General features: G+C 34.0%; 1 protein-coding gene across 1 annotated transcript in view; it reads right to left on the minus strand.

The window, feature by feature from the left end:
• LOC129230064 (UPF0489 protein C5orf22 homolog) overlaps positions 1–6,193 on the minus strand; it is a 739,515-nt gene extending 733,322 nt beyond the window's left edge. Inside the window, exon 1 of the mRNA XM_054864453.1 lies at positions 6,084–6,193. The gene's annotated coding sequence lies outside the window, so the exon portion shown is untranslated. The remainder of the gene's footprint in view (positions 1–6,083) is intronic.
• Positions 6,194–8,166: the final 1,973 nt, after the last annotated feature.

Here is an 8,166-nt window from a genome sequence, read left to right on the forward strand (position 1 = left end):
TTTTATTCTACTTAGAAATTTCGAACAGGTGCCATCTTCAGCAGAAAAATCAGAGCTTTCGATGGACAAATAATGTAAATATGTGCAAGTATTTTTTCATCCCAATATTAGAGAATTTATACAAAAATTGTGTTTTATTGTCCCCTTAGGGGGTTTTGCTCCCCATAACGGGACGAAAACTACCCTATGTGTTATTCTGATGCATAAGCTATATTATTGTAAAGTGTCATCAAAATCCGTTCAGTAGTTTTTGCGTGAAAGAGTAACAAACATCCATACATCCATCCATACATCCATACAGACAAACTTTCGCATATATAATATTAGTAAGATTTCATTACAATAAAAGGAAAATAACATTATTACCACATCCCAAGCTAAAGTAACATGACTAAACATATAAATAAAAACGTAATATAATGTTATCTGAAAATAACGGAGTAAAAATTAAATAATATAAATCTATATATAATTATGAATAAATTTTAAGAAATAAGAAAATGAACTGAAGTCAATAATAGCGATTGTGGAATCAGATAAGGGAAGCTATGAATTAACAATATATGTACATAATGATGCCTCTTAAAAGGAAACATTTTCCTCAAAAAAGTAAAAGGTAATAAATATAAAGTTTAAATCATTAATAAATCTTCTCACAATGATAAAAGTAGTCTCATTTCTTGACTACCTTCCCACAGTTCGTCACTAACTTGTTCATTGTAAATTGCAAGAAGTTTCTGATGTCTGAAAATGTATTTTTAAAAAGTCTTTTCAAAATTCAAGGTGGCAGAAACGGACCCTTCAAGAAACTATTCGCCTACAACAATGTATTAAAAAATATCCTTGAAGACCTGAAAAATGGGGGAAGAGACAGGCCCGGATTTACGTAACCGCACGCCGCACAGTGGTTCAAGGGCGGAAAAAATAGCCATTTTTTACTTTTAAGATAAAAAATATTTTATCCCGTAATTACTTAGCCCTTGAGTTGTAGTAACTTACTCCATACGGGTTTTTTGAAAAAAAAAAATCGTTTTTTACAAAAATGAGCCGAGATTGTTGAATAATTATGTTTTTACTTTTTTCGGACGTACGACTTTTACTTCAGTTTTAATCCGTTCATTAATGAGGACTAAAATTTAATAAAAGTTATTTTTGATTGGTTTTTCACACTTATAGGATGCATATTACATCGTAATTAAAAATTAAAAATTCATCAAAATTGAAAACTACCTGAAATAAAAAATCATTATTTTCTTAAAAATATAATGAAAAGTATTGTGAAATATACTTTTATCGGCGGCTTCCGGTGGGCTAAAATTTACATATATCAATAGTTTAATCCTTCCTGTAAATAAACAACAGCATTTTAGCTGCGACCACCTGCGACTGCAGTCGTGGCAGATGTTTTTGTTTGATCTCCGCTATTTACGAATACCAATATAGTAAGTTAGAAAATAACTCGTAACGGTATAACGGGGGTAAATTGCTTTTTTATCAAAGAAATTGGTCATCAAATTTGACATGCTCCAGACTAACGTACGTCACAGTTTCACTACTTTGCAGGAGAGCTTAAAAACGTTTGTTTACTGTTTCCGAATGTTGGGGCTTTTGAAACATTCATCAATAAGTATAGAGGATTTTTTAAAAAGAGTTTTTATGTTATTATGGCTTAATGTGGAGCATTATTCTACATGCAATGCAGTAGTAACCTGAAAATAACAATTTTCGGACCCGTTTGGCTTTAAAGAACATACATATGAGAAAGAAATTTTTAAAACTCATACAGAATTCTATATAAAAAGTTAAATAACCATTCTGTTCATAAAACAATGAAATTAGAAAATCATTAGACGTTTGAAATTTCTGATTTCCTTTTCGAAATCATTCAGTATAAAGCTGTTCTCAGTTTGTCAACATTGCCAGAAAATATTGTTTGAGGATATCAATTGCAATAAATAAACCTTGCGTGTGGCATACAACTGATTTAATTTATATTTTTTACTAAAAAGAGAAATGAATTTAAACTACTGAGAAACCCCGATTTCACGTTTCTCAGAGGCCTGAATCAAACATAAAATATGGGAAAACGTCAATTCAAATCCAAAAACATAAAATATGGGAAAACGTAAAATAAGAGAAAAGTACAAAAAGCAAAAATCAGATAAGGAAACAAAAATAGTAATCAAGTTTGCTACGATAACGCTTATAAAATGTAAAAATGCGAAATTTTACGAAAAGAACATTATTGTACACCCAAGTTTAGATCATTCTAACACATTAAGTAATGAATTCGGGCGTTTAGGTTGAAAATAGTCAGTAATAATGAGTTATTGAATCCATAGTAAATAGAAGCATCTTCCAGGATTAGAACACTTTGCGAAGTTTTTTCCTTGTCTTTATGATCAAGAAAATAGTCTTTCACTATTATTAAACTCTTAAATGCAGTATTGAAAAAAGAGACGAGTTGTATTTCCTCTTCTTGTTCATCTTCATTGGCGGCCGAAAAGTCCATAAGGTCAGCTACGGATGGAGCAAAAGCGTTTCTGTTTTCATGGATTAACTTTCAACAGAGTGGATTATGTTTAAAAATGCACAGAGGAAAACACTTTTCTTAATTTTAAAACATTTTTTCTCTTGTTTTAACTACCAACGGAAAACGTAAAATGCGGGAAATTCATAAATAACAAACTTTCCATCCGGGTTAAATTAATAAGTGTACGGAAAAACTGGGACCTGATGATAAAAAACGTAAAATGTGGGGAAAACGTAGATTCGAGGGACGTAAAATCGGGGTTTCGCAGTGAATACGATCAGCAAGTATGAAGATAAATATTACCATGCAACAATGTTAACAATTTTCCAAATCATTTTTTGAGAATATTCAAAGTTATTGAATTTTTTCTGCTTTTTTGTCATTCTGAACCACTGTGCGCCGCAGTGCGGAGGGCAGGGCACACCACAGAGGGCCTCCTTTACCCTAAAATCAGTCTGACTCCGGGCTCTTCGCCTCTGACTCCGCAAACCTGGAAAAAAGACATTTTTGTCGCGATAACGTGAAATGAAATAACTGAAGGGATATATATAAATGCAACAGAGCGCTAAGAAACTGACTAACAATTACAAGAACGGGATGTTTGTCTTAATTCTAGATTGAATGAGCTCTCTTATCTGCAAATGTTTTTTTAATGTCACAAAATATCTGTTTAAGTTTAAGTAATTTTAAAATTAACGATCGCAACAAAGGGGCCCCTCAAAAACTTCTTTTAAAGACCTGAAAAAAGAAGGAAAGAGGGTGGGGGGGGGGGTCACAATATGGCTGCAGGGCGCTTTAAAATGACAGAAGGGCGCAATTGGGCGTTTAAAATTTTTCGATAACAGGTACGAGGTGTTTGTCTGCATAAGGAAAAAAATTCTACATGGCTTTTTAGAAGGCAAAAGGGCGCAACAAGATGTTGCTTTCTGCCAAATAAAGATGAACCACCTCTAGAGGCTCGATAACTGTGTGAATGCAATAGGAAGTACGATAGCAAGAAAACTGATGATTAAAATTGCAATGGAAAATATTGCGGTCCTAATACACTCTTACAGAAACAAAACGACCTGTACAATTTTTATTTAGGAAAAAAAAGGAAGCAAAATTTATATTACTATTAAAAATGATAACGTAATATATGCAACTGGTAATTGCTTAAGGAATCACCCAAGATAAAAACTGAACTTTCTTTCATCTACGTCTACCCGCTCTCCTTCCTCCATCCAAATTACCAATGTAAAATTTCCCTGCCAGAATTTTCCAGGTGATTCTGGGTATTGAGTAAGCTATCAGCGGTTCCTGGTTCCGGGAATTTATGTTACTCGTCAAGCCACCTTAGTCTAAGGCAGTGGGGGACTAGGGATTTTGACCGTCAAATAACTTTTAAAGTCGCCCAGCACAATGATTGAAAAGAAAGAAACAAGTTTTGAAAAGGAAGGCAAAATAATTCGAGGCTACTCAGTGATTAGCTAAAAGGCTTTTATTTGCTGTAAAACTTTTGCCTGAAGAATTTCGAGGTGCCAGGAACAGAGAGTAGAAAAATTGATAGTTAAAGGAAAAAAAAATTTAAGTAAAAAAAAAATTTTTTTTTTTTGCAAAGAACCTTTTTGAACAAAAAAAAAATCCGGCGTAGGGGCGCACCGGCCATGTGGCCGGTTGTCCGGCGGGCCAGTCCGGGCCTGGGTGCAAATCCAGAAGTTATTCTAAATTTTAAAATTATCATTTGTATAACGCACAAGTATGCTAAGTGCACATTGCTTATGATGTCATAGCTCCTATACAAAGCTAGTGATAAGTGCTTGCAATATTGCAGTGAAGACAGTTAACATGCTACTCACTTGATTTGTGTCATCTATTTCTATATACAATGCATGACGGCTTTTCCAGATAGAGCTATATTATTTCGACCATATTTTTGAACATTAAATATAAAGTAACAAATAGATTTCAATGGTTTTCTTTGACTATAAATAGCAGTGTTAGAAATCCTTAAAAAAGGGGGGGAGGGACTGATCCACAGATAAGGTGATTGGTTCACCCAAAGTCAAACATAAAATATGTCCCTTGGAAGTTTCTGTTCTCACATTATTTGTTTTTGGTAAAATTTACAAACTTTATTAATTTTAACTCATAACTGATTTTAGTCTAAGATAAACTTAGTAAAATATAAAAGCAAAAAAAAATCTGAAAGAGAAAAAGATAATAATGATAACTACAACAAGTACACATAAATAATTTAAAATGATTCGATTGAAAGCGAAAAGCTCCTGGCCGCACCTACTAGTCTGATTTTGCAGGGATCTGAATCAGTGGCGTATAGAAAGAGAGGGTCATGGGAATCATGGCCCCCCCTCCCCCCAAACCGTCAACAATAGTATCCATCCTCATTGCATTCAAACACTTTATGCATAAAATGTAAACGATTACAGAATCTTTTCAATTCATTAATTATTTTTGAAAGTCAATATTTGAACTACTACTTCATTTCATTGCTTATGAAAATAATTTACAATGTTTATCCTCAATTAGTTGCTTTATTCCTGGTCGATATGGTGTTTTTTATTGACCCCCAAGCAGTTTCATAAAATGTTTGTATCCAAAACAGTAAGTTCGTTCATGGGGGAAGGGAGGGGGTCATTCCTTCAGCATGACCCCCCCTCCCCCCTGAAAACGGATTTCTGTATCCGCCCCTGATCTGAATCAGGTTTTAATTGTCTCAGGCCAGTGGAACACCAATGACGTTGAATGTAGTTTAGTGTTCAGAGTTTGACAAAGTTCCTGAAAGATTTTTCAATGAGTGCTGTTGCCACTATTAATAATCTTCCGTGCCACTATGTGGTACACATTCATGAATTTTGAGAAATCTCTAATGCAGAACACAAAAGATACCTTTTGGAGAAGAGAAGGTGTGGGTTTTTTTTTTTTTTTTTCAAAATAGCTCCTGTCCTGCTACCTGTTCATTCTAGAGCCAACACAATCCACATGTAAATAAGCGTACATACTGTGTGTCTTACTCAAGAAATGAAGCACTCTGTGTTAAAAAGTTAAGTGATAAAAGCAATGTTATAAAAAGTGCAACATTCGCAAAGGATTGCAATTTTGTTTCGAGTTAGCAAGAGATCAATTTTTCAGTTCAAATGAGAGTGCAAAACAAATGTCTGCAATCTTTTGCAAATGTTGCACTGTTGTTACAAATAATTTAATGATTTATGCTTTTAATTGTTTTTACAATTATTAATCACATCATCACAAGCAATTATAACAGTAATTATGATTACAACAGCAAAAAACGTTTGTACTCTTAGAAACTTTTTATTAGAAAACTTAAAATAATAATAATTAACAATTTAAAAATTGTGCCTTTAATTTTAATTATTTAAACTATGGAAAAAGGGTAACCTTTTAATTATTTTTTTGTTTAAAATAAATCCCAACCAGTTTATAATAATAATTAGATTTCAATTACTCAATCTGATAATATTACCTGAAATAAAATATTAGCCCAAATCTGCAATAAGAAAGAAAGATAAAATGCTACTGCAAAACTCACTTGATTTGTTTTGAATGTCTATCAGCACCAATTTTAAAACTGTGCAGTCCATTTGCGAGCTGTGTAGCCCAAGGAGGTTTTATCCATGCAACATTTGAGAAGTGACCCGCATATACGGCAGGCATTATCCAGTTTTCTATACTGAGGGAGCTGAAAGCAAATTTTAAGACCAATGAGTTTTAACCATTTCACTCTCTTGTCCCCCCCCCCCCCCCGTTGAGGGAACATCATAATTCTTGTATCAGGAGCACTACGATGGGGGGTCACTGTGATCTCCCAAAATTGTTTCTTATTCGGTACATTTCGACTGGTGTTTGGGAGACATTGAGACAGTTTTGCAATGTTGCAATCATTTTTTAAATTTTTTTTTAATGATGTTCAAGGTCATTCATAGATTCAGGCATGTATGCATAAACACATATTTTGTTTATTTATCTTTCGGTAAAATTCAGAGTTTTATTCGGTATGTTAAGAACTTCTTCCCTCCAAAAAAGTTAGGTTCTGGTGCTCCTGTCCAGCAGCATACTCGAATGCTCCCTTTAAGCCTCGCCACTTTAGTTTCAATATGACACTCAAATGTCCCCTTTGAGCAGTCATCTAAATTCTAATCTAGCATGACGCTCAGATGGCCTCCGTGAGGGGACATCCTATTTCTGGTATAATACCTCGGACGCAGACTCCTGATTTTGAATTTCTCCAGGGGGGATCAAGTGGTATAAAATCAATGTAACTTCTTTCAAAAAAATAGCAGACCCACACCCACTTATATTTAGATACATTGATTTCTGAAAGTCAGAAAGGAGAGAGGGGGGATTGTCCTCCTGATCCCCTAAACGATGGGAATGCTTGGATGTCCCTGACGATGAGACATTCAGGTTTATTTTTGGATTCCAGGGAATCTGCATATTATAACATGTATTTTTGAGAAAGACAAAAATCAAGCAAAATCATGTGCAATTTGATTAGGTTTGGGTCAAAAATTAAAATTTGAACAAAATTGTGTTTGAGTGCATAGAGCTAAAACTTTGACAGGTCTGTCATTTAGGGAAAGGTCAAGAGGGGGCCATTGCCTCCTCCCCCTAGCTTAGAGAAACTTAGTTGCATGTTTTTGCCGGGACATGGTTTTTGTTGTTTTTAGGTACAATTTACATTGAGCTTATAAAGTTTGACCCCCCCCCCTCCCCCAGAAAAATTCAAAATGAAAGGTCTGCACTTGGGGGTAGGCAAAACATCTAGGGGAGAGCGGGGCTAAAAGTTCAAAAATTTCGAAGATCTAACTATCTTTCATACTTTAATTTTAAAATATAAAATTTGAGAAATTTGTTGTTCTAGAGCTTGATGACGCCACCTTGCGGTGATTTGAAAAAGTAGCTAAATAGGTAAAACAGTTGAATTTTGCTTAGACATGGCAGATGTCTCATTGGGCAGATCATATCCTATGCAAATCTTCATCTGTTTAGCCGTTATTTGCCAGAGACTGCAGCTTCTCTTTTGTGAGTTTAGATTCGTCAAACTGTGTGGGACTTTCATTATCGGAGGTGTAAATTACAAATGCAAGTAACCTTCTGTTTCGTGATCCAGAGAAAGGTAGTAGCCACAGTCGCTGAAAATGGTAATTAGAATATCATGGATGTACAATAAACTCCTGGTTACCCGTAAAATAGGGTGGCATGGTAACCGCAGACAAACAAATTTTGAGAATAGTTGCTGCTGTTGCACAATAGGTAAAAAAGAATACTAGTACATACAAGCAGTAAATGACCTGGTTAGCTTATAACAATGATTTTTTACAGTTGGAAAGGTTTTTAGGAGAAAGCATTTATTGCTTAACTATATAAATATAGACCATAGTTTGTCTTTAAATCATTTTGAAGCTTTAAAAATAGAAATTGAAGAAATAGTTTTACTATCTGAACATAAACATTTCAAAAATATATTTGCTTGATTTAAAAATAGTGCTTTCAATGAAATAATAACAGTATGCATGAGTTTAAAATAATATATCTCACAGTTCAGACTTCAATATTAGTAATATTGACACATTTTAAATGCTTAATTTGCTACATTGTTGCTTTTAAATGAA

The sequence above is a fragment of the Uloborus diversus genome, chromosome 9 (assembly GCF_026930045.1).
Source record: "Uloborus diversus isolate 005 chromosome 9, Udiv.v.3.1, whole genome shotgun sequence".
NCBI lineage: Eukaryota > Metazoa > Arthropoda > Arachnida > Araneae > Uloboridae > Uloborus > Uloborus diversus.